The following is a 27,810-nucleotide window of genomic DNA, read 5'->3' on the forward strand; positions in this document are numbered from 1 at the left end:
TGCCAATTCAATTGATCAAAAGCCTTTTCAGCATCTAAAAAGATTAGCGCTGCAGAGATCTGGTTGTGCCTTTCCAAAAACTCTAACACATCAACTATATGTCTCACATTATTTTTCATTTGCCTACCACTAATAAACCCCGTTTGATCCCCATGAATCACCTGTTGCAGAACCCTCATCAGTCTATTAGCCAAAACCTTAGCAAATATCTTATAATCTGTATTTAAAAGCGATATCGGTCTGTAATTTTTAACTTGAGTAGCATCCTGGTCTTCCTTCGGAATCAAAGAGATAAAAGCTGTCTTCCAAGACGGTGGCACCTTTCCCCCCCTCTGAATTGTCTGAAACAGTTCCTTTAACGGCTTTATCATCTCAAATTGTAAATTTTTATAAAAGGCCGCAGTCAAGCCATCCGTGCCTGGCGCCTTATCGACCTTCAGTTCCTTAATTGCTGTAAGAATTTCTTCTTCTGTAATCAGTTGATTAATCCCCTCTTTTTGTGCTTGCGTAAGAACCGGGATGCTAGCATTCTCCAAGTATTTATCAATATCTTTTACATTAATTTCCTCTTTAGTATATAATTTCGAATAAAAATCCACAAAAGCATCCTTAATAAGATTCTGTTGAAACACAACCCTTCCTTTATACTCAATCTTGTCTATATTAGAGGCCCTTTGTTTTTTCCTCAGTCTATAGGCTAACCATCTGCCTGGTTTATTAGCGTTGCAAAAAGTATTGTGCCTAGCAAACCGCAGATTGGTTGCCACTTGATCTGCCATTAATTTATCAAATTGTCCTCTTAACAGTCTAATAGCCTCCTTGATCTTCACATCCTCTGAATTCAAAATCAAAGCCTTTTCTTTTTCCTTTATTTCATTCTCCAGTTCTTTCCTTCTAGTTTCCACTGCACGTCTATGTCTATTATTCATATATATCAACACTCCTCTCATATAGGCCTTGCTAGCATCCCAAACCATGTCCATAGAGGTACCCTTATTCATATTAATCTCAAAAAAATCCTTCATCCGCTGTTTACATTCTTCCACATTTCTCTGATTTCTAAACAAATTCTCATTTACGCGCCACGAGCGCCTGTCTCTTTTCTCCTTATCAATCTCCAACCAAACTGGACTGTGGTCAGAGATAGTTCTTGCACATATCTTCACCTTTTTAGTTCTCAAAAAAAAATCATTAGTCAACAAAATAAAATCAATCCTCGAAAAAGATTGGTGTCTGTCAGAATAAAAAGTATAATCCTTCTCCTGCAAGTGTCTCTCACGCCAGATATCTCGCAATTCCAGGTCATCCTTCATTTCAAAAAAAGATTTAGGCAGTCTAGCATGACTTGGAATGCGCTTAAAAGCTCCAGCCTTATCCAACTGTACATCCAGAACACCATTCCAGTCTCCCATAAAAATAAAAGATTTATAATCCAACTGGGTAAGCTTTGTATGGAGTAAGCTAAAAAAATCAGCTTGTTGTTGGTTAGGTGCATATAATCCAACTAGAAGCATCTTTTTACCTTCTAACAACAGCTCAATCATAACATATCTTCCATGCTTATCTGCTTCAATTAAGTCTGCTGTTAAGGCACTTTTAACATAAACAACCACTCCATTTTTCTTATTCTCTGCAGAGGCAACAAAATGCGTACCCAGTCTTGAGTTCAGTAAATGCTTTTGATCCAAAACTCTAATATGCGTTTCTTGCAAACATATAACATCTATCTTAAATTGTTTTAAATATTGAAAAACTTTCTTCCTCTTCTGCGGTGAATTTAGTCCATTAACATTCCAAGTTAGAAATTTAGTTGCCATGCATATCCTCCAAAAGCTCTTGGACCACAGCTTTGATAGGACTGACTTCTTTAGGCCGTGCTCCTCCCACAGCTTGACTATATGTACGTTGTGAAGAATCTGAAGACTTTTGCTGATCTTGTTCTTTTATTTTCTTTGCTCGTTTTAAAGCAGCACGCGTTACTCTTTGCTCTCTAGGATCATCCAAAGAAGTTGTAGCTTGATCTCCTCCAACACCACTTTCCTCTGTTTCATCCTCTTGATGTTCTCCTTCTCCAGATCCCTTTCCAGCTTCCAGAAGTGTTAATGGGGTTGCTTTTAAGACATTGTTGTAGAAATCACGCGCTTGCTTCACAGTAATCAGCCGGTACCTTTTACCTTCATGCATCACCATCAGCCCCTCTGGAATCTCCCATCTGAACCTTATATCTCTTTGCTTAAGCTCATGCACGAGAAATGTATAGTCCTTCCTTCCCCTTAAAATCCTTGGAGGAATTTCTTTTAAAACCAAGACTTCTTGTTCAGCAATCACCACTTTAGCATCATAGGCAGCTTGTATAACTTGATCTCTGATCTCTCTTTTTGCAAAATAAACCACCACATCTCTAGGCAACTTTCTCTGTCTGGCAATCCATGAATTCACCCGGAACACTTTATCCATAGCTGCTCTTATTTCAGATGCTGGCTGGTTTAATACCACTTCAAGAGCCTCAGAGATCAGCTGCTTTAAATCTTCTTTAATATCCTCTTTTAAACCTCTAATTCTGACAGCAAACTGCATCTGGTAATATTGGGCTAAGCTTAACTCCTTTTCCACTTTGTCTCTTGCATTTTCATTCTCCCGTGCTTTTACTTCTAATATAGCATTCCTTTGAGCCAGATCATCCATTTTTTCATCTAATTCTTCCACACATTCCGCCACTTTATGCACTGAAGACAAAATGTCTACCTTCATCACGCTGAACTTCTGTTCCATCCTCTCTTCCATTCTCTCCTCCAATTTCTCCAATTTCTCCTCCATCTGCGCAAATTTATCACCCATTGATTGATTAATTGATTCCAAAAGTTTATCCAGAGCATCTCGTAAATCCTTCGATGTCAGCGCTTCAGGAGGGTGCAACGCCTGTAATGATGATTGTTGCACCGGCGAGGATCCACCACTCCAAAGAGTTTTAGGGGGAGGTTTCGCCGCCATCTTTTAGTCCTCAATTATGATGCACTTTCACTTAAAGTTTAAAAAGTCCAACAAGCTCGAGAGTATAGTAAAATAAACCTCTTCACCTTTGTCTCTTGTACCGCTCTGCCTGCTCCTTTAAATCATAGTCCTTTCTTCAGGCAGGGATGGTTCGCAGACGCCTGGCTCTGCTCCAAGAAGTTCGGAGCAGAGACGCCGGCCAGCTGGGAGCAACCCAGGCTTCGGGGGAGTTCGATCCTTCAGCCGCCCAAGCTCCAAGCTCAGGCGGCCCCGGAGAACTCTACCCCTACCTGGGGCCTCACCCCCTCCTCTTCTCCCGAGGAGGGGGCTTCAATTTCACCCGAACAGCTGATCGGCGCTGTTTCGGGCGAAAAAACAAACAGCTGAGCCGCGGGCAGCCCGGGAAGGCTGTCTTCGGCACCGCGCCGCCACCGGAAGCCTGTAGAATGTGTCTTGAAGATTGAAAAGTGTCCTGGTCTTGGTGACCGATTCAGACTGGATCCTGTTTACACTCTTTTCATTTCTTCCTATTTATTGTTGTAAGCTGCCTAGAGTAGCTCCATGGCAAGTTGCACCGCAAATGCATTTTACAAATAAATAAATATTCAGTATTTGCCTTGATAGGCCTGTTCTGAAATCTGAGAATTAGAATTGACCTCTCTATGGAGCTCACTTATAATTCAATCTTATTAGTGGTCATTTTCTGAAGGAATTACCACCATAGATAATTGACCAATATTCCAGTGGCCAAAGTATATTCAAGGTTAAAATTTTACACAATAAATGATAATGTATGTCAGTCTAAGGATTCCAAGATTCCCAAAATATTTGTCTAAAGGGAAGAATAAATCAAATCAAGAATTAATATATAAGTTTTAGAAACTAATTCAATAATTATTATATCAGTAACTTGTATCATTATTTTGTCACCTATCAGTGTTTACCCTGTGGCTATATATTAAGTTTCAAATTTATTATTTAAAAAATACTACCATGATTCTTTCAAGAATGTCAGGGATAGTTTTGAAGATGCCAAATGCATTTTGATGCCAAGAATGTAAAAAGAATAGTGCTAGGCCAGACCAATAATTCATTTTACATCATAGTGTTTCCCATGTTATTTATCCAGATCATACAATTGCAGATCCAACGCCTTTTAGCTAGACCTACGATTTAAATATGTATCAAAGACAATATTTCTAAAGCATGAAGTCTCATGTCAGTATAACTTTGTGACAAGAAATTTCCCTTAATTGAAACTACTCATCCCCACTATGTTTAATTATTCTGTCGATGGTTTTAGTATAAAGTGCTTGTATTAGATATCTTAAGCCCTAAGGGTGCAAAAATGACTATAATCTATTAGGAAGACTACATCTTTCCCTTCCTCTTTATTCCAACAGTTGAATTGTCATTACTGTTTTGACCAGCATTTCCACAAAGAGTAAAAAGCTAACTAGGTACAAACAGGAACTCCATATGACTCTGTAAGATTTCTAAATAAAGAATCTATGTGCTATAGCCTGTGACTCGGCACACACAGATTTTCTAAAATAGAAAAAGGAATCTGTTCTTCTTTAAGACTTGAACATCTCTTATTATCTAATCCACCTAGTCCCAGGTGTATAATGTTGACAAAGAAGAGTTCTGATTTCCAAAACATTGTTTTACTCAAATTTATTGCAAGTTAACGTAAGTTAATTCAATAGCAATAACTCAGTAATAAGGCATACAGCAATGACAAGGTACCATGAAGAAAAAAAACATTTAATGCCACATACCCATTGTTATTCATTAACAAATACAGCCTTAGGCTAAACTTTCACATGGAAAAACTGTCTAATGCTAACTTATTGAGAATTATGTATGACTTAAAAATACTGACCTGGCATTGGGTTGAAAAGTTCATACAGTTGATACTGAGATAAAGTTTATAAAGAATGCTGAATTAGTACTAAAATGACGTCTTCCTAACTCTTATATGAATGGATATAGGAGCACACATGGATTGTCACCCTTAAAGAATCAAAATACATGAAATACATACATATAAAATACATACAAGCTGGCAGGAATAGCCAATGTTCCAGAAGATATCTATGGAGATTCTCAGTCATCCAGGTCATAGTTATTCTAAAGATATTTTTTCACGAGGCAATACCGTGAAGGTTTCTACAGACAAAAACATGGCTGCTGTTATGTTCTTAGTTCGGTTAGGCATTGACGAGGCAGAGCTTTAAAATAGCAAGCATGTTTATTAACTCACAACAGAAGCAGCCCTAGTGGCTGCTGAAGAGCTATATATACGGTTCGCCTCTAGGCGGCAACCAATACGTTTAAAGTAACAGTTTCCCGCCCCAAACATAATCATCAGCTTGGAGACAGACAGTCTGGGTTGCAGTAACAGAAACCATTAAGCAATCCTACACTTAAATACAGCAATTAAGGTCACACATTAAGCAAGTGATTTCAACAGTTGAGACCAATACATTACAGCTGCGCCATGGGCTCCAACGTCTAATACACTTCTGATATTATCTCTCAACTGTGTTTTGAGTACAAACCTACACTGATCTTCCTAAGTAAAGTTCTGTAAGATCTTTTTCATCTTCTCAGCTAAAATAATCACAAATAACTTATAGGTATTATTCAGTAATTCTATCAGCTGGTAATTTTTTAGTGAAGTCAAATCTTGGCCTTTGTAGGTAAACTTCAACTTATAACCACAATTGAGCCCCAAATTTCTGTTGCTAAGCAACACAGTTATTAACTGAGCTTTGCCCCATGTTTTACAACCTTTCTTGCCACAGTTAAATGAATCCCTGCAGATGTTAAGTTAGTAACAGGGTTCTTAAGTCAATCTGGCTTCCCCATTGACTTTGCTTGTCAGGTTGTAAAAGGTGATCACATGACCCTGGGACAGTGCAACCATCATAAACATGAACCAGTTGCCAATATCCAAATTTTGTTCATGTGCCACAGTGATGCTGCAATGGACATAAGAAAGAAAAATGGTCACAAGTCACTTTTTCCCAATGGCATTGTAACTTCCAACAGTCACTAAATGATTTGTTGTAAGATGTAATGCTTCCATCTCACTTCCCATCTATCAGTGTCATGAGACTGATTATCTGCAAATGATGCAAATGTGTGTATTTTGCTCTTTTAATCTCTATTCCAAAACTGTGATTCAGAGATGGCAACTGAATGTGCCTGCAGTTCTGTATAAACTGAGGCTGGTCCTTCCCTGCAATGTTCTACACAAAGGAGAGTTGGCAGTTTGGATGACAGTTGGAGTAATTAATTTCTCCTCAAGGAAAATCCACTTTGCCAGGGCCATCTCTCTATTGCTGATGGCAAATAAATTAAATGTAAGCCCCAGAAAAGGCGTTATATGGATTTTTAATTCCCATGTCATTGGTGACAATTGGCCATGAATTCTGTGGCAGTTCCTTTATTATCAACCTATATTGTTGCAGCTGGAAGCAGCAATAGTACAATTACTTTGTTGTGCTTTTACAGACTGCAATATTAACTACTAATACAATAATTATAGTGTTACTTTTGCAAAGTGCTTTCCTCATTAATTTCCTTTCAATTGGCTCTTTGCATTTTTCGCTTCTCACTGTGCAATTGTAAGGATGACATTCCTATTAGATTCTGTGCTTTTTATTAGTCCTTTAAGTATTCTTGAGAAGGGGCAAATCAAGGCCTATTGAAAATGTAAAGGAACAACCCCCTCATTCAAAAATAATTCATTACTGCTAGAACACGCTCACATAACACTGCCTAGATCATTTCACAAGCCGGGGGGGGGGGGGGGGCACAGATCTAAAGAACACATTGTTAAGCCCACAGCCTTGAGAACTCTATCCACTTCCTCAGTCCAACTGGCTGAAACTATTCCCAGATAATGGGCAAGACCAGGCATCTCTTCTGGACAAGGCTCGTGTCTAACTGGGAGTGAATCCAAGCAATTTTGTCTGACAGATGCTAAGCAAATTCCTCCACAAACACCTACAAAAGGATCACTGGGATCCCTTTACCTGCTGAGTGACAAACTGCAGACATAATAAAGATGGAGAAGTATTGCCATTTTGCCACCTTTATTACGACAAGGTGGGCCTTGATAGAAGCTCTAACTTCTGTTAAATCAAGTTTATCCTTGGTTGAGTGCCAGTGAAGCTCTTGATACCTCTTGTCTCTCATTTTACCCCCCTCATTTCCTCTGTAAACCATGGGCTGCCAGGGCCTGAACAATCTAATGGATTCATCTCCCCACAGGCGATAGTGGCACTAGAGAATCCCATGGAAATTAGGGCATGATCTGACCATGACAAAGAAGGTAACTTGATTTCAAATCACATAGCCACTGCTCAGACAGGAACAGCAGATTACTAGCTGAAATATGACAGGCAGGCATGTAAAATTAAGGTTTCTCAAAAGTGATGTCCATATGATTGACCTATATATCTATGAACATGAGCTGCTAGCTAACCTAAGGATGTACCTAAAAAAATTGGTGTCCCTAAATGTATTGCATATCTTTCCACTCAAACTGGAAATAATTGGCAAACCTCATGTACTGTTTCTCTCCCAGAGAACTGCCATCTGTACACACAAGCAAAAAAGATCTAATTTGTCCTCAGTAATGACAGCATTAGGAGAGGTAAAAAAGGAAATATTATTCTTAGCAGAATGTGAAGTTTTTCCTCCTATGCTAACAGCTGGTAAGCTCCTGTGGGGTACAGGTTAGGCAGGTAAGAAAAATGACCTTTTGTAGTTCACATTGGTCTATGTGTAGATTGTGGCAATAAAACAGCTAATGATAATTTATGGAGATTTAAAATGTTGACTTTAAAATGTGGACCAAAAGAGTGTTACACAGACATGTATTTATGCTACCACCACCTATTCTTGAACAAGGAAATTACAGAAAGACATATGCAGGCCTGGCAACCTGCAGTGTGGATGAGGAAGAACAGGAAATTCCCTTTCCTAGAAATAAGCTTTTTCCAAGTTTAATAGACCCCAGCACTTTTTGAATCAACAGTTAATTTTGCAAGCTTCTAGATCTACTACAGGAACTTGAACCTATCCTACTGAAATGTCATTAGCAGAAATAACTTGAATATTTTTCCCCAGAGGCCCACTCAATGCATTGATCTGTCATAGCTTTAATACCATAGTGTGGCATTCAGCAAAAGGTTCTACTAAATAAAGAAGAAAAATAATTGAAATAATGAATACAAGCCACAGAGAACCTTGATATTCTTGGCTGATGTGCTAGAGTGGGGAGATGAAAACTCAATCACACATATTAAGGTTCTTGTTGGATGTGTTTTGTTCATGTTTTTATGCCGAGTAGCCAGATTCCCATCTTGTTTACCCATTTTGTACATGTTTTTATCTTCTGTTATGTCATAGTTTAAGCCTCTTAGAGTCAAGAATAAATAGAATTAAATAAATAAATAATTGAATTATATTTTGCTACTTTCTATTCTTTCCATGTACTCAAAGATATCTTCAGCTTCCCAACTTAATGCTTAAACAAATGTTTGCCACCTTTAGTGTCTTTACAGAGATTGTTGTAATGCTACTTCTCTCTGAAATATCTTAGCTTTCTACCTGAGAGCTTTGTCCTTCTCGATTTTGACTTCTCTTTTGTATAGACATCAAGTTTGGTTGTTTCTTCCTCTTCCTCTTCCTCTTCCTCTTCCTCCTTCTCCTCCTCCTCCTCCTCTTCTTCCTCTTCCTCTTCCTCTTCTTCTTCTTCTTCCTCCTCCTCCTCCTCCTCCTCCTCCTCCTCCTCCTCCTCCTCCTCCTCCTCCTCCTCCTCTTCTTCTTCTTCTTCTTCTTCTTCTTCTTCTTCTTCTTCTTCTTCTTCTTCTTCTTCTTCTTCTTCTTCTTCTTCCATATTAATTCCAATCAACTTCTTTGATTTCATTCCACAATTGTTCTACTTTCCTATTAATAAATTGCAGAATGATTCTTGATGTTTTCCTTGAAAATGTTCATTATCATATTGTGGAAACTGATTGGCTTTATTCTTCTTCTTTAGCTTAATTTGGAACTTGCACGTGAGCAGTTTGTGATCTCTTTCACAATCAACCTCTGAATCTCTTTCCTCTTATAACAAAGTTCTTCTATCTCTTTGTACCTCCAAAAATATAGTTTGTTTCACCTACTGGTATATATATGGTATTTGGGTTGTTTAAAAACTGTGTTAGCCAAAGTATTGCCTTGGCAGAAACCATTAAGTCCTTCTCCTATTTCACTTTTACTTCCTTGGCCATATAGTTCAACTATATTTTCCTTCTCACCATTTGCTTGTTACAATATATATTTGCTCTTTCCCTCTCTCACACCCATCTAAATACACTTCTCTCCAGTTACCCATGTTCTTCTGAACTAGGCTGCCAGACACTGGCTAGAGCAGTGGTTCCCAACCTTTTCTATACCCCACAGCCCTAGTACACTTCTGATATATTCTCGCACCCCCCTTACAAAAGTTCGAAACAACGGCAACAAATTATGCATATACACTATAATTTTGAAAACCCACATTTTTGCACCTTTCTGGAATATCATCTCACACCCCCAGGGGAACCCCGGAACTAGAGAGATGGAAGTTTCCAAGTCTAAATCCAGGATGACTAAACGAGTGGGCAAACTTCAGGATCCTTTTTATCTCCAGAGATTCTTGCCTAGTTGATGGGATATTGAGGGGGTGGTATTCTAAGCACCCAACCTACTTTGTCTGCTTCTGGTGACATTTTGTGATTTTATTTTTAATGGCTTGTTTCCTTTTTATTTACCTCTCTCAAGGGATCTTTTAGACAAGATTCCTGGCTTTTGTGCTCTCTGCTTAAGTGGCTGCTTCATTTTTAGATTTGGGCAGCTCAGCCTAATGTCACAATACAGTGCATAGATTGCTTATCAGGTAGGAGTAATATGGTTAGATTGCTAAATGTAATCATTTGATTAGAAAAATGAAATGGTCAGCAGATAAAGAGTCTCTAGTCTTTACTTACAGGAAATGAAAGACCATTTGACCCCCCCCACACACACACTTCTTTTAGTTCAGAAGGACTGTCTCCAAGGACTTTGCTTTTAGAGCATTCTTCTACTAATACTTGCTCTTGGAATAGAGCAGACAAGGTCAACTCTTTCTAGTCAATTAATTGGGCATGATACCAATGCTACTGGAAATCTGCTCCTCCTGCTTTTCAGGAAGTATGTCCTAACAAAGGAAGATAAACGGGAAGGAATATTTATTGGGAACTTCTTTTGCCCTTCCCTGCCAAGTAGTATATGTAGTTCCACTGAAAAATTGCCCTAAAGCAATTGAAGAACACATTCTGCAGGATCCAATCTGAGTCAGTCATCAGAATCAGAGATTTAGTAGTCTGAGCTTTCAGACGCATGCTGGAGCCTATCCTCAGGAAATTTCTCTCTAGCAGAATGTGTGCGTTGGGCTAGTCTATGTATAGTAATTATTGGTGCCTGGTTGTATGTGACTTTTGAGTTGTTGATTGGGGTGTTGATGGCTGCTGTTAAGTCATTGGCTGTTGTTTCCTTGTGCTGCCAAGCCTTTGGCTCCAATTTTAATTCAACTTTAATTCAAAGCCACACAACCAGGTACTACATAAATACTACACATAGAATAGCCCAAAGCACACATTCTGTTAGAGAAAAAATCCCTGAGGATGGGCTTCAGTAGAAGTCCAAAAGCTCAGACTATTAAATCCCTGGTCCCGGGGACCAACCTGGAATGGATCCTGTAACATTATTCTGGGACACGTATAGTTGCCTTCATTCCTGAACACCTTCTGGACCAATTCATCAGCCAGGACTATTCTGTCACTATCTATTGTCCAGAGGAAAGAAGTATCATGGAGTGTTCAAACAAGAAATCCAGGAAAAAAACAGCATGGGCTAAATTATTTATTAAATTTATATAGCTGCCCTTCTCACATTTGTTATTTACCAGTTTTTTTCTGATCTTAGCCCAGGGGTCTTCAAACTTGGCCCTTTTATGACTTGTGGACTTCAACTCCCAGAATTCCTCAGCCAGCATGCCTGGCTGAGGAATTCTGGGAGTTGAAGTCCACAAGTCATAAAAAGGCTAAGTTTGAAGACTCCTGTCTTAGCCCATACATTCTCTCTTCCTTTCCTTTCTCTTTTATTTCTATGAGCCAAAATAGGATGAAATGCAATAAATCAATAAGACAACTACTAAGTAATATGTACTGATTAAATTATGTTTTTAAAGGATGTTACTTTATCAGGACATCAGCATATTTATGAATGGATAATGACATTGCAAGCTTCTCTTGATCAAACAGGTTTTAGATCATATCCTGTTCACCTTATAAGTAGTGGTCCAGAAAGGAATCGAATCAGAGTTCTGATATCAAATGGGATACTGATATCAGATGGGACTAAATAAATCTAACATCTCATTGTGCACCAACAGGGATGTGTTTGCTTCTTTTCTGCCATTGCATATAGTTAAAACATTAGTTATAGCAGATTGATAAAACTGTTTCTTCAAGACTTACTTTATCTTCAGAGTTTGAATGACTCTGCATCAAACCAGATGTTTTGATGACCTTAGCCATTTCTTTATTTCAAAACGTTCTAAGATGGCTGTTTCAGAAAATATATGAACATCAATTTTTTCCAAACTTCATAATCTAAACAGCAAAACATTTCTTTGGGATAGAAAGTCAGTACTAAATGAAAATACCTTCTAAACCATGCTGTTTGTTACCTTACATAGCTGAACTAGTAACTCAAGTTTGCAAAGTTGGCTGATGCTCTTCTGAATTTGAGCCAGTTCTCCAAGTCCAAATCTACTCTGTTCTTTTTTCTCATGCTTTGTCTCCTCTCCCGAATAGTCAGTCAAATTGTCATACCCACAGAGAATTCATTCCTCACTGAATTGCTTCAGGGTTTTTCTAATTTAAGATTTATTTCTGAAAACTTTGGGAATCCTACCTTCCTGCCAGGTTTTCTCTTACCTACCTCTTTTATAAGAGTGTACAAACAAGGTATGGCACAATACAAATGTTTTTATGATCTCCTAACATTGTCCTTCGGATTTAATGTCAAAAACTCAATTGCTTTATAAATCCTGAGATCATTCCTTTCTTGGTAAAAATCTTAGACAGCTTCTAGGTAACTTTCACAAACTTCTTCCATTCATAGATGACACAGCTGTGCAGAAATTAGTCTCTAAAAATACTTTCACACAACCTGCTTGTTTTCTAGTCACTGTCTGCTTATGTTATGCTCATTCCATCTGCCAATAGATATGAGTCACACATTCGACCTTTCAGTTTCACTTGCGCACATAAATCTCTTCCAATTTCCTGTGAAACAAACACTTTTAACTCTTTAGAGTTGTGTAATCCAACATGTAAAAAAAAAAGATTTGGAAGATGTATGTGCGTGTATGTGGGGATGCATGTAGGTATTGATGGATAGATAGATAGATAGATAGATAGATAGATAGATAGATAGATAGATAGATAGATAGATAGAGGATGTAGGTGATTATAGATATAGATATGGATATGGATATGAATATGGATATAGATATGCAGTAGATATATAAGTAGATATAAAACAACCACTAATGGGCTGACAAGTTGGATCTCCAATTTAGACCCACATTTAATACACTGTTGAAAAGATTTTTTTAAATTAACGAAATCTAGGATAGTAAAAAAAAAACCACCTTTCTAGAGTCCCCTTCTGAGGGAGATGGGTGATTCATAAATATGAAAAATAAATAAATAAAAATAAATACCAGATATTTTTAAATGATAGAAGTTAACATGATCCTTATATTTTTTCAATTACTTTTATTTGAAGCAATGGCATAAAAAGGAAGATATCATCATTTTTTTCCTTTAATACTATTTCCTTTAATAACCACTATTTCACAATTGATTATTAAACACCATTAATTCAGTTAATGTTATGAGATTGAATTAATACCTAACCATTATACCTAACTACTATTAATACCTAGTTCAACCATTATAAATGGACTCTGTTTCCTACAGTCTTGCTTCCTTTCTCTGTTTCCAGCTATTACTAAATGAACAATCACTCCAACATGCTTAATGGTAGAACCAGTACTGGAAAAATTATATTTCTTTGACTGCTTTTCTAGTAGACTCTAAAAGAATAGCACTAAAAAGCAAATTCCTCTTTCAGGAATTTTCTCCTGAGATTTGAAATAAAGTTGAACAGATAGGTAGATTCATGGATTTTAATTGAACTTTTAAAATAGAATTTTTAAAATGTCGTCTACTGCTGATAATTGATTCTTCATTTCTGAGGATTGTTTGTAATACTTAATATTACTGATACTGTATGGTATACGTCAGCCCACATCTTAACATGCTTATCAGTTCATAAATTCTAATATATATGCTTACAGAGTTTTGCAGTCAGTAACAACATTAAAATTAATGATGACCAATGCTTTAGTGTCTGCAGTGCATATTTTAAACGCTAAAGCTCTGTAAACTTTTCTCTTTTCCTTGGGCTGCTTTTCATTTCGGATGCAATTTCCTGCCTAGTGAATGAGACTTCCATCACACAAATTTAGTATTATATTTTCTAGTAAAAAAGAAAGCTGGAAATGGCCTGTTTATTCTAACCATCGTTGACTGGAAGTGTGTTTCAGTTACTGCCAACTAGTATGATGCATTTATTACTTATTTAAAATATTTACAAGCTGCTTTTCTATAAACATAATGGAGCTAGCATACAAAACCCAAACAAACGAACTATTTGAGCAACTAGCTGAGCTTGCTAAACTGAACTAATAGCACAGAATAATTTCAATAGCATTATTAGAATCAAATATATACCAAAATTTACAGTAGAATCGAAGCACCACTCAGCTACTGTTAAAATGCATTAACGTCAATAAAAGTTAATTTTGTTGAAGGTTGAAACCCTTGGTATATTTGCCTGGACATTCCTAAGCAATCCTGCATTATAACCTGAACAAGGCTAAGTAAAAAAGGGTTTTATAATAGTAACAGAAAGGAGATTAATTTGCAGAAAATACATTACAGGTGTAGAAAAAGCTTAGCACCTATGGTAGCTAGCTGCATTCTACCAGGAGATTAACAATCTCATAAATAAAAACCAGAGAAAATAAATAAATAACAAAGAGATACAGATTACAACCTTAATTCTCCATCTATACCCTACTGCCCCTTGTCAGTACTTCAGTAGCATTTGGACCTTCAACACATTTTCTCATTGACTTGTGTGCCAGTCCACAACTCCTATAATTTCTCTAAGTGTTTTGTGTATATTTCTGAGCAAAGGTTTACCAACATCTCTTCAAATGGTCAGTATTTTGATTCAGTGATTTTTCTCTTCTTGACCATTTCATGCATGGCAATAACTGGTGTCTTTGTGTTTTATTCTGGATATAAGGCTGAATACATCCTTGACTATCCTCAATCAGAACTGTTGGCTTTGGTTCATCTTCTCAAACTTCATGACATTTTTATTTACTGCCTGCATTGTTGTAGATTCAGATATATGTTCTGGTTTAGTAGATCAGGGAGTCCCCAACCCCTGGTCCATGGACTGGCACTGGTCCATGGCATGCCAGCAACCACTCCATGCAAACAAGCAAAACCCCATTTGTGGGATGCAGGCAGCATGCAAAACCATGCTCCCTCTGGTCTGCGGAAAAACTTTTCTCCATGGAACCAGTCCCTGATGCCCAAAAGGTTGGGGGGCTACTGTAGTAGATAGTGGGCAACAACTGAGTACCTTTTGCTTGCCCAAAAGATCACTTCAAATTCAACTATGAAGAGCTGTCTACCTTTGAACCTAGGATCACTCATGTTCTGCCTAGGCTGTGTCAAGGCAGTTTATCAGTTTGGAATTGGTGCAGGTATGCAACCTGAGACCTTAGTGTGCAATGGCTTTTGGGTATCTGCCTATCCTCTTGATTCTTTTTCCATTTTGGGGTTAGTGCACTCAGACACCAGCATTCCAGCTACTGCAGCAATGTGTAGGTTTGTCTCAGAAGCTAAGTGAAGGTTTAGATAGAGAACCAAAGGCTGAGGATTTTGGGTTCCTTTGGATTCTGAATGTGAAGAGTTTTCATTTTGATTTGGATGGCACTGCCTCACTCAGATTTGGTGCACAGTTTGGGGCTCCTCCTGAACTTATAGCCCTGGGTTGAAGAACAGGTGGCAGCCATGACCTGGACCTCTTTGTATTACGTGATTGTATGCACCAATTGCACTCCTTCCTGGATCAGAAGGCCCTGCTCATTGTCCCTCACACCTGAGTTATCTCCAGGATGGATTGTTGTAATACAATATACATGAGCTACACTTGAAGATAAACTGAAAGCTACAATTGATCCAGAATGTAGTGGCATAGATATTTATGGGCACACTTGACTATACCCACATGACATCACTACATTGTGAGCTGCCACAACTTCCCAAATGGCTTCTGCATACAATTCAAGGTGCTTTTTTAAATTTCAAAATAAAATTCAGGAAAAATCAAAACTAAAGAAACAAATCCATAAATGAGTTTCTAATATTATATTGCTATTAATTAAAATATGTTAAATTTTAAAATGTTCTCTATATAGGGATGCATGTAATGTATGTTCAGACAATAGTGATATAAATTTCTAGAAAATTAATACAGGTAGTCCTTGACTTACAACAGTTCACTTAGTAATTATTTAAAGATACAATGGCACTGAAAAAGTGACATGACCATTTTTCACACTTATGACCATTGCAGCATACCTATCGTCAAGTGATTTACATTCAGATGCTTGACAACTGTTTCATATTATGATGGTCGCAGGGTCCCGGGGTCATGTGACCATTTTTTGTTACCTTCTGACAAGCATAGTCAATTGGGGATGCCAGATTCACTTACCAACCACGTTACTAATTTCACAACTGCAGTGATTCATTTAACGTGGCAAGAAAAGTCATAAAATGGGACAAAACTCACTTAACAAATTTGTCACTTAGCAACATAAATTCTGAGCTCAATCATGGTTGTAAGTCGAGGGTTAACTGTATTTGGCAATTTTGTAGAGAACAGTCACTTTTCTGTCACATGACTGAACTTATGTTGTTTTAGCTTCTGTGTATTATTTAAAGAAATGAATATTTGGGCAACAGCGATAAAGTCTATTCTTAATTTCTGAAACATCATATTTATTGTTTATTTTTCAATATTTTTATTATTGCCATCCTGCAAGACTAATTACTGACACCACTAAATTTACAGCAACACTTATAAAGAGAGCCAAAAATTCAAAATGGCAGTTGCAACAGAAGCTCTGCTCCATTGTACTTAAGTATGAAGTAGATGCATGTGCAAAAGAGATAATTCTACAATTTATTTTTGCAAGCACCATCTTGACTTTTTGATACCTACTCAATAGAGTCCACTGATACAACTCCTGCCCATTAATTTCAGATGTATATTAATTTAAATACACATAAATACATCTATAATTTCTGTGGCAACTCAGAATTATTTTAGAATAAAAACTTCAGTGATACTTCAATTTACCAATCTCAGCAAAATTAAATTGGCATGTGTGCAATAATCTAAATTTCCACAATGTTGTCTGTGATTAATGACATCATAATACAAATGAAATAAATCACTATAATATTGTCCAATACAGTGGGCCTCCATAAATAATAGAACTGCCTACCCCAGACATGTCAAAATCGCAATATCATGTGATGTTGCACAACGTATTGGGACTGTTTTGCCATTGCCGGCAATGGGGTGGGCACGACTTCCGCATGATGCATCCAACCCACGGGCTGGCAGTTTGACACCCCTGGCCTATCCAATTGGTTTATTGAAATTAGTAAAATTGAAAAATTGATGAAATATTACCAATCAAAGGAAGATTATGAATGGGAATCAAGTAAAGAAAGCCACCTTGATTCAAATATACGCACATAACAAAAACATTATCTCTGAAAAAAATGCTCTTCCCATTTATAAGGAGATTATTAAGTTAATATTTGCGAAAGCTCTAAGAAAGAGCAACTGCAGCAGAGATATATTTCCAGTTATGTACCTCTACAGATGCCATACAGTAAATAAAAATAATACATAAAAATCATCCACTCAAACTATGGTGGAGCTTAGTGTCGGTTTTTAGCTGAAAAATTTCTCTGGGAAAATTGTCCCTGAAGGCCATTCATTTCCTTCATTTGCTACTAATACTCAGCAACAATCCAGAAAGGTAACTATAGTGGTATTCATTTTTCATAATTCTGAATGCACTAGTGGTTTCTGTTTTGGCCTCTTAAGTTCTGATTCATTTTTCAGCCAGCACAACTCTATCCCTGTACTTAAGCAGCTCATCTTTCTCTGTCTTGAGACTTATCATGCCCCTAGCTTTGAGTGGTGGCCAATTAATATACAACCAGAGGAAGCCATAATAAATGGTCTCTTCTTATGCTGGCATGACCTGGATGATCCCATGCAATGCTCAACATGTTATGAGTATGTTTATCCTTTTTAAAAATACATATATATCCCATTTTCTCTCTTTAATGCTGATTCTTATTCATTCTTTTACACAATATATGTCTTTGGACTCCACTGCAGCTGCAGCTGGAATCCAGTTACTCCAATTACATTTTTATTAAACTGGCTGTGCAATTAACAGGGCTTTTTAAATGTCAGGATTCCCTTTTTCACTCTCAGTTCCTTGTTATAATTTATTTTTTCTACTTAAATATTCTATTTATACCACCATCTCTAGTCCCCAGTGATGCTAATGAAATAATTTATTCTCTGATCAAAGCACTAATTTGTCCCAGAAGACTAAGGGGGTAGCAAATTTTCAAATGATTTCCTCCCTCCTAACAATGTGGGTAGACGAACAAAGTAAAATCAGCTTCATTTATATTGATGGTTTGTGTCATGAAGAAAACACACATCCTTAGTTTCACTTGTTTAAATTGTTAAAAAATACTCATTCTGTCTCCAGATTGCCCCCCATTCTTACTGTATAATTACTTGCAATCCATAATATAGGAATATTAAAACCATACACTGAACTTTGCAATGAAAGCATCAACAGAATATATAGTAAGCATATAGCAATAACAATCTTTCTGCTTAGAATCCATTGTGATGAAGCTTTTCTTGTATCCAATGTCTTGACTTGAGTTGAAAATTCAACAAAGTATTTCAGCATACTGTACATCTGAGGGATAATAACATTTCTGGGCAAGAAGGTGCAAATGTGTATTGTAGATATGTAAATGTAGATCTGTATGAATAGCTTATTTTAATTATTTGTGTTTGTGATGAGAGAAAGTACTTTTAAGGACTTTAAAGTTCCCTCCCAAATGGGCTCTCAGCTATGGAAAATAAGAGAGAAACACTAATGTCTATTATTGGGCATTAGAAACCTTAGCACTTGTTTTGCAACAAGTTTTATAAGAATCAGTGAACAAATAAAATTTATTAAAGCATTTATTTGGAAAGAGAAATCCTCTTGGATGTCCAGTATGTTAGGATAGTTAGCTTCTTCTCTCACACATTTGGTTCATTTGAGAAAAATAGTTGCCATAAAGGAAGGATTACACATTAAATGCACTCCAGTGTGATTGCAATACCTAAAGGCATAAAACAAGTCAAACCGTTTTTCCCTCTTAAGCTTATAATAAACAAGTGTCTCTCCCTGCTTGCAGCAGGTTTCTCAATGTGATTGTGACATCTGCTTTGAAGCTCTTTATATCCATCATAGTCATTATTACAGAGGAAGCAGCTGAATATTATTACTTTGGCATTTTGCAATAAAATGTCTAATTTTTCATGGTTTAAGATTAAGCACAAAAATAGTATTTTAAAATTATCATTCTTGTTCTACACCCCTCCCCCCAAAAATGAGGAAAAAAACACACTCAAATCATCAATTCATATTTATGCCCATCCACCCCAAAAATGATATTTACAAGTGACACTTTACTATAGGAAAAAGTGAAATACAGCACAAGTCTCCAGTATGCTTGTATGTACTTCTGGAAAACTTCCACCCAAAAACCTCCACTTTTTTAGAAAAGTGACAAGCATAGCTGAAAAACATCTTTCTGTGGGGATCATTTTGTATTAAACCTAGACACTTGCTGAAACATCTAAATTGAACAATGAGTGGGTGAGGGAAAAGACAAAATATTTTCATTGCTGAAATCTCTTTACAGTGCCAATAATTATCTCTAGGGTGCTGCCACCTACAGATCAGACTTGTGAGATCCTGCTGTGTGCATGCTGTGCCCCCTACTGGGAAAGAAATATGGAAATCAAAAATACTTTTTTATTATTATTTAGCTATCAGACTGGGTACTTATAGAAAAAAAATAGTGCAATAAGGATTCATATGTGGGGGCATTTCACACCTAAATGAAGAAGCTGACAGAATTCTATTAAGTGAGCAATTAATTTATCACACCGGGCTAGCATATTAGAATGATGGGATAAAGCACACAAAATTTCAAGTGTTCATCTCCTTTTAAGGAACAAGCAGGTGTATCAAGGTCCATGCCATTTTTTTCTGAGTTCAAAAGAAAGTGAATGTTATTTAGTTGGATAATTAAAACTTTGCAAGAAAACAAAGAAGCTCAAGAGTCCCAAAGAACTCCATGATATTTGTATTTTCCCACTGGTCACCCAAAGGGAGTATAACATGCTATTTCATGCCAGCTCCCAATTTAATAGAATTGAATATAATTATGTACTTGACTTCAAAATGTTTTGGAGAAATTGAGAAATGGAAATGATGCCACTTGGAGATGCCTTCAGCCTCAAGATTTTCTGCCCTCACAGGAAGAAAAATTGTGGTTATCTGTTAAGTCACACCACTCTATTTGCTATTTTCAAAGTTTAAGCAAGTTTATTATTGATAAATTAGATTACCCTATATATCTCAAGGAGGGGCACGATGGCTCAGCAGTTAAAAACACTGAGCTTGTCAGCTGGACAGCCAACAGCTCGAGTTCAAGACCCGAGCTCTGCATAACAGGTCATCTCCTGTTACTTGTCCCATCTCCTTCCCACCTAGCAGTTCAAAAGCATGCAAATGTAAGTAGATTAATAGGTATCACTTTGGTGGGAAAGGTGATAGCATTCTGTGAGCCTTTGATGTACAGTTCACCATTTTATATGGTATATACACAAACATTTTGATATACTATGCATAAAGTTAAGATTCTATTGCTATTGATTTATTTCTGCATCTACCAAGCAAGTTAATTGTAATCAGTTGCTGTTGTATTGTATAAGACATGATACAAAACTTGGAAAAGGCAATACACATACAATTACTCTTTCTAGCATGTGGATGATTGTAATATGGTTGTAAAAGTAGAATTTGATATCCCTGAAAAAGGATAATACAGCAGAATAATGGCAATCAAACTAATAAAAACATGTGCAGAATCAGCATTAGAATTGATAATGGAGATATCAAAGTAGTGGATAATGTTTGCCTTTTAGGACTACTGATCAATAGTAAAGGAACAAACAATCCATATAAGTGCAGACAAGACTTAGTACCCCAGACAAGAAGATCTTGGGAAAAATAATCAGATGCTGTGATATTTTTATACCTACAAATATCAGAATAATACAAGTACTGGTAATAGCATTCCCTTTGACACTATGGAAATATTATTATTGTTGTTGTTGTTAATAATAATAATGACGATGATGACGACGATGATGATGATGATGTTGGACGGGACTTTGGAGGCTATCTAGTCCAACCCTCTGCTCAGGCAGGAAACCTTATACCATTTCAGACAAATGGCTTTCCAGTCTTCTGAAAGTTGGTCTTTGAAGAAGCAATCTTGAAAAAGAATTGACACTTTTAAAGTTTGTTGTTGAAGAAGAGTCCTGAGAATACTATGGACAGCAAGAAAACAAACAAATGGATCATTGAATTAATCGACCCAAATTTTTCACTTGACACACAAATGACCATGCTCAAATTATCCTATTTCAGATACATTATGTGCTCTCTAAGATGGCTCTAATGCTGAAATAGGTGGTAGGAAAGAGAAAAAGAGGATGACGCATCCAGCCCACGGGCTGGCAGTTTGACACCCCTGCAATAGATAATTAAAATGTATATTGTTCAGTTTCTGAACAAAAGCTTGAAGCCCTTCACCTACTTATAGAGGTCGTCCTCAACTTACAACCACAACTGGCCCCAAAATTTATGTTGCTGAGTAAGACAGTTAAGTGAATTTTGCCCCATTTTATGACCTTTCTTGCCATAATTGTTAAGTGAATCACTGCAGCTGTTAATTTAGTAACAGAGTTGTTAAGTAACCTGGCTTCCTCACTGACTTTGCTCTTCAGAAGGTTGCAAAAGGTGATCACAGGACCATGGAACCATCATAAATATGAACCAGTTGCCAAATGTCCAAATTTTGATCACATGATCGTGGTGATGCTGCACAGGTCGTAACTGTAAAAAATGGTCATAAGTCATTTTTTTCAGTGATGTTGTAACTACAAACAGTCACTAAATCAATTGTTGTAAGTTGAGGACTGCTTGTACACACATCCAGCAGAATTCTGGAACCAGCTTATACCAGCTCATGAGAATTAATGGTTACAGAACTGGTTGTTAAACATTTATCAGTACACAACTGCAAATATATAACTCTACCTGAAGTTTAGCTTTTCAATCTAGGGTCAGGAAAATTTGAGGCAGGAAAGCCGCCACTCATGGTGTTCTTGTTCTTTCTGACAGGCTCAAAGTACTACAGTTCCCATCTCCTTTCATAGCTCTCAGCAAGGCTAAGGTGGTAGCTGCTTGATACTGTAACCTTGTAAATTGTTCTTCTCTGCTTTATCCAGTTTGCTTGTTTCACAGTCTTCTTTGAATCTTCAGTCAAGTATTTTTCCTCTCAGACATAAGCTGAAATCTACCAGAACAAGCCCTCCAGCCTCTAGTCTATAGCCTGTTTTGAATGGGTCTCACATACTCCATCTATTATAAATATCCATTTGTTTCTTCAGACACATGGCACAAGGTGCAAGAGATGTAGGAATCAAATGACTACAAATCAATACATGTACTGGCAACAATATGTGACATTTCTAGGGCCTCATCACACCTCATTAGATTCACTTCCCAGGACCCTACTAACATTTGTGCTTTTCCTTCCCAGCTCTCCATCTCAGTGCCTCGTCTGTCCCTTTACCTGACATTCTAATCTCCTTAGCAACGGTTGCCGGGAGCCATCTATGCAGTCCTGATTCTTGTTTCCACCATTTATTTACATTTATTTAAGTATCGATTCCCCACTTTTCAACACAAGTTGCCTTCTCAAAGCAGCTTACAATAAAGCGATGTTTATGTACATCAGAAACACTTTATTAAAGTTGTAAAATATAAAATCCTCAAAAAAGAAGAACCATAGGACAGCAAGCTTATGTTTCACTTCAGGCAAGCAAAGATAAGGCATACATAATACACCACATTTACCTTAGGTCCAGGCCCCTTCTGCTCCTGTTTTCACAGTGTGGGAGCTAGGAATGACTACATTGATTTTAGTTGCTCTCACATCCATACTCAACAGTTCAAGTTCTTTTCATTAATTTATGAGAATTGGGAAATTTTGGTAACTTCTTAGTCTAAAAATTAAACCAAATGAAGCATTCAAACATGTATCCTGACCAAATATCACGAACATATCCATTTCTAATAGGAAGAGAGGACTATATCATGCTTGTAACTTCCTACCATGTTTTTAGTCAATTAACTAGTTGATTTATACAGCTTCCTTCTCAAAATGATCCAAGCTGGTATACAATTAGAAACAAAAAAAGCTAACATAAAATGTAAATACTATAAGACAGGGTGAAAACAAAGTAAGTAAATAAGTTGATGGCAACTTGTATTTTCAAAACTTCCAGCTCAGACTCAGAAAGCCCTTTTACTGTCGAAATGCATCTGCTGAAATATTTTCCCCTTTCATCAAATTTGTTTATTCTCTAATTATTTTATTCCCCTTTATGAAGAACTTCACAGGGAAAATAGAGGGAGAGAGCCATAAATGTATAGTCCTCCCACAGAACTTGAACAAACTTCTTACATGTTTCTGTTGGGAAGCCATTCTCCCTTTTGAACTGCCCAGGTATATCAAAAGCCATTTCTCAGATAGGACAGTGTTTTCTACTCTCAGTAACTTTAAGCTGTTCAGACTTCAATTTCCAGAATCCCCCAGCCAGCCATGCCAACCATTCAGTGTTATGATGGATTTTTAAAAAGCTGCTTACTACTTGAAATTGTACAGCCTCTCTCTGCTGATCTGCATGACTTCACTGGCTTGGCAACCAGCTGGCATTTATGACCAATTGCAGCATTCCAAGTGACCATGATTTACAATGTTTTTTGCCATTTTCTGGCAGTTTTTGTCAGTTTCCAGCAGTAAATGTCCACTCAAAAGAATAGGTTTGTTTAATGATCATGTCATTCCCCTAACCATGTGTTTTGCTTAATGACCATCATGATTCACTTTATGACCATCATAAAAATGGATGTAAAATTGAGTTCAGTCATGTGGTACCTCAGCTTATTACTGCAATGACTTACAACCAAAATTTTGGTCCCAGTTGTGGTAATAAGTCAAGGACTACTCATATAGGAAGACTATTCTATAATATGGGTCTTTCTTAGGTCAGCCAGAAAGACTGGAGAAGTGGCAAATCTTCATGAATTCTCAGGATTACATGAGAATCACCCAACTATGAGGAAAGGAACTGTACTATGTTGTGTATCAGTGTCAGAACGAGCAGCCTGCTATCCTTAAACCTATGTGAAATGGACTGAGCCTCTCAATCCCCTAGGGCAGCTAGAAATCTGCAACTGAAAGACAACTTTCTAAGGCCACACTAAAAATTCCTAAAACAAGTCAAGTTTAAGACTTTTTAGTTAGTATTGGGGGGGACAATTAACAAAACTGATTCTTCATATTTTTGAGATGAGGATTTGCCTGCATGTGTCATTCAAACATTGCATATGTTTCTGGGCTTGGTAACAAGACACTAAAAACTTTCCTTTCTTTGGGAGATTTCCTTTTCAATTTAACAAAATTGTATTAAACAACACTGGGTGTTTGCTATTGATTTTTTCACCCACCAGGAACAATAGTGAAATACCAAAATCAATGTTAGCCTTTGTAAACACCTACTACTCCTGTCTGATTGTTTTATAGTGTCACATTAACAGCAGGGGGAGGAAGTCACCTAAACTTTCCACATTTTTAAGGCAAAAAATAAAATATTGTGCAGAAAATAGTGTGTGCTTAGTATGTTAAAATTTTGTTCCATCTCACTTACACTTACTGTATATCTCTAGGATTTGGGATAGAAGTAATTTTAGCCAAGCAAGATACAAATGATATCAGAGTTAAAATTATTGATAGGTGAAACTTTCGCTGTTTACATTGAAAACAACGTGAGTAAAAATATATATCCAATGTCTTTGAGCATTCAGTAATTAACACAGACTCTTTAAATGTGTTCAGAGTGGATTGCTTGATCCTGATGAGTAGAAATGATATAATTGTTATTCTTTAATACTGAGAGGCCTCAATCTTTAGCACAAAAGGTTTTCCCACAGGTGATAGTGATAAGAGTAAAGGTGCTAGGAAATTGTCAAGATAGCACATGGAAAGTATATTTTCAATGATCCCAGATGTTTCTGGACATTACTAAAGCCTCTTTGATAGTTTATAAGAACAATGGCCTACTTATTTAAGTTTTCAAGCAGTTCATCTATGCATCCCTTAATTCACACACAAGCTATATGTACACAGCTCCCCCACCCACATAACACACAATTTTTCTTTTTATACCCCCCACTCTTTTTCTCTTTTATGAGCACCTGTACATATATATAGCTCCATCATTATGCATCCTGAAATAGAATCTGTTGCTAAAGGATCAGTTGGGAGATTTTAAACTTTAATTCATTGTTATTTCCCCAGAATGACAAAGAGGGCACTAGGAGTCACAACATCTGCTTGCTCATCTCCTTTGTAATCTAACACCTTCAGCATATGAATTCCAATAATCTGTTCCATTGATATCAAATGGAATCAACATGGAAAATGAAGGAGCAGAAATGGTAAGTACAAAATCAAGCAATTCTGATGAAATACATGTTAAGTTGTTCAGAGCAAGCTTGTAATTTCTTTTGTCTTACAGCTTCCCATAAATGTATCTTGGGAAAGTTAAAAGAAAAAGGCTTTATCAGCTGAGGAGTGAATTCTGAATACAAAATTCTTCATCACTTGTGTAAGTAAATTTTATATATCTACTGGTCTTGGGGTATATTCTGGAGAGAAGTAGCAAATGGAGACATAATTCATGACACTGAGGGAACATTGAGACCTTTGTTTATATTCTCTTGAAGACTCTGGACAACCTTTTGGTAACTTCAAGTATTGTTGAATTATTCTCTGTTTCTCAGCTATAGACAGAAAAGTTTAGAAAAAGCAATGCAAATCTGACTTTTTGCCTTAAAACACCTCTTTGTGTAGTTTCTTGCTATTTGTTTTGTTGCTCTTGTTGTTATTCAAATATCCAGTTACTTCCAATTCTTTGTGGTCTGGTGAATAACATTGGATCAGGACTGTCTGCCTAATTTTTGCTTCAACATTATATGTCTAAAACACTTAAGCTTATATTATCCACTCCTACCAGTTTTTATTTCATATGGTATATATTTTTTTTAATTTTGCTATCCAAAGTATTATCAATAATCAAAAACACCACAACACCAAAGACATCGAGTTTTCCTTGTTCAGCCTTTAGGATGGTTCACTTTTCAGGGCTGTACATTATCACTGAGAAAACCATAGGAATATGTACATAGTTTTGATGGTAGTCTTCGGATTTAATATTTGTTATAGCTGCATTAAAAATTGTGGATCAAAATAGAAAAAATATAGGTGTTCTTTAGTGGTAATGATAATTATGTTCAGCAAATGTCTCTCTATAGTTACACATAAAGCTCTAAGTAACATTTACTTTTGGTCCCAATGCTCATTAATCTATGCCATACATAATATGTATTACTCCAGCTTCTGTTGCTGCCACTGTAGCTAGTGCTGCAAATATTTCCACTTCTCCTCCCCCACTTCTTTCTTCTTGTCTGCAGCTTAAAATTAAGTGGAATAAAATAAATGTGAATAGGCCATTTGGGATATTGACATGATTGTTGAGACAGATAACTACAAACCTAGTAACAAATAGGGTATTCTAACTAAATGTAGGTACTCTTCTACTTACGACCACAATTGAGCCCAAAATTTATGTGGGTAAGTGAAAAATCTGTTAAATGACTTTTGCCCCATTTTACAATCCCCCCCCCACATTTGTTAAGTGAATCAGTGCAGTTGTTATATTAGTAGCACCATTGTTAAGTGAATCAGGCTTCCCCATTGACTTTGCTTGTCAGAAGATGACAAAAGTTATCACATGACCCCAGAACATAAATATGAACCAGTTGCCAAGCATCTGAATTTTGGTCACATGACAATGAGATGCTGCAATGGTCATAAGAGTGAAAAATGATCACGTTTCTCCATGCCATTGTAACTTTGAACGGTCATTAAATGGACTATTGCAAGTCGAAGATACTATTATTTGGCAATCAAAACTACTTGCTCTTGATGTTAATTGAAAAAGCAAGCTCAGATTTAGATATTCCTTTCTTATTTTAAGTTCTAATGATAACATATTTATTTACTAGGAATAGAATTGATCAGATTTATACCAGTGGCAATTCAAAAAATTTTCAAATCTTCAATTTTTTCAGTTAAGCAAGAAATGTTACATACCAATAGTTAGTATATGATTTTTTTTTGGTTGTTGGAAACAGGGATAGATTGATGTTTTTTATAAATGTTTATGGTCAAACAAGAGATAAACCAGATGTTTTGCATGGCTATTTCGCCAAACCTTTTTTAGTTTGCAGATGGAACTTATGAAGGTGGCTATGGAGTCATTGGATGGGATTTTAATTCAGTATGCGATCTGTCACAGGACATTCCAATACAAAGCATTCAAAGTTAGAAAACCTTCCATGTTTATATTAAGTCTTTGCTGATATGTGGAAAGAATGATGTAGCTAAAGAGAATGCACTTTTTCAACTTCTCATGGCACATGTTTAGATTATTTAGATAATTTGTTAGTATCTTAGTTTATAATTAATTTAACTGAGACTTAGTCTATATGTTCTTTTACAATATCTGATCATAGCAGAGTTGTAATATCAATGGATTTTGGATAAGAAATGTTAAGCTGGCAGAAGGTGTTTCTCTACTACTGCTTTATTATTTTAGTTTATTGATCCCTGTGAGAACTATTTGGGAATGTTTAATTTTGGGACAAGGATTTTCAGAAATGGTTTACTATTGTGTGCTTCCTAGAACTGAGAGAGAGTGAGTAACTCAAGGTCACCCATCTGGCTTTGTGCTTAAGGTAGGATTAGAACTCATGATCTTCCAATTTATAATCTAATTTCCATCAATCATTACACCAAAATGGCTCTCTAAAATATATAGATAAGAATAATAAAATTTTTTTGAATATTCTATAGAAATTATACTTTGGAACTATTCTGTGCCTTACTATTCAACTGCCACTTGATCATTTGTATGATTTAAATATAGAATACTTTTTTGAAATATATCAAGAAGACATGCTGAGAACAATGAATTAAAATTGTT

Source organism: Vipera ursinii, assembly GCF_947247035.1.
Source record: "Vipera ursinii genome assembly, chromosome: 1".
Classification (NCBI taxonomy): Eukaryota; Metazoa; Chordata; class Lepidosauria; order Squamata; family Viperidae; genus Vipera; species Vipera ursinii.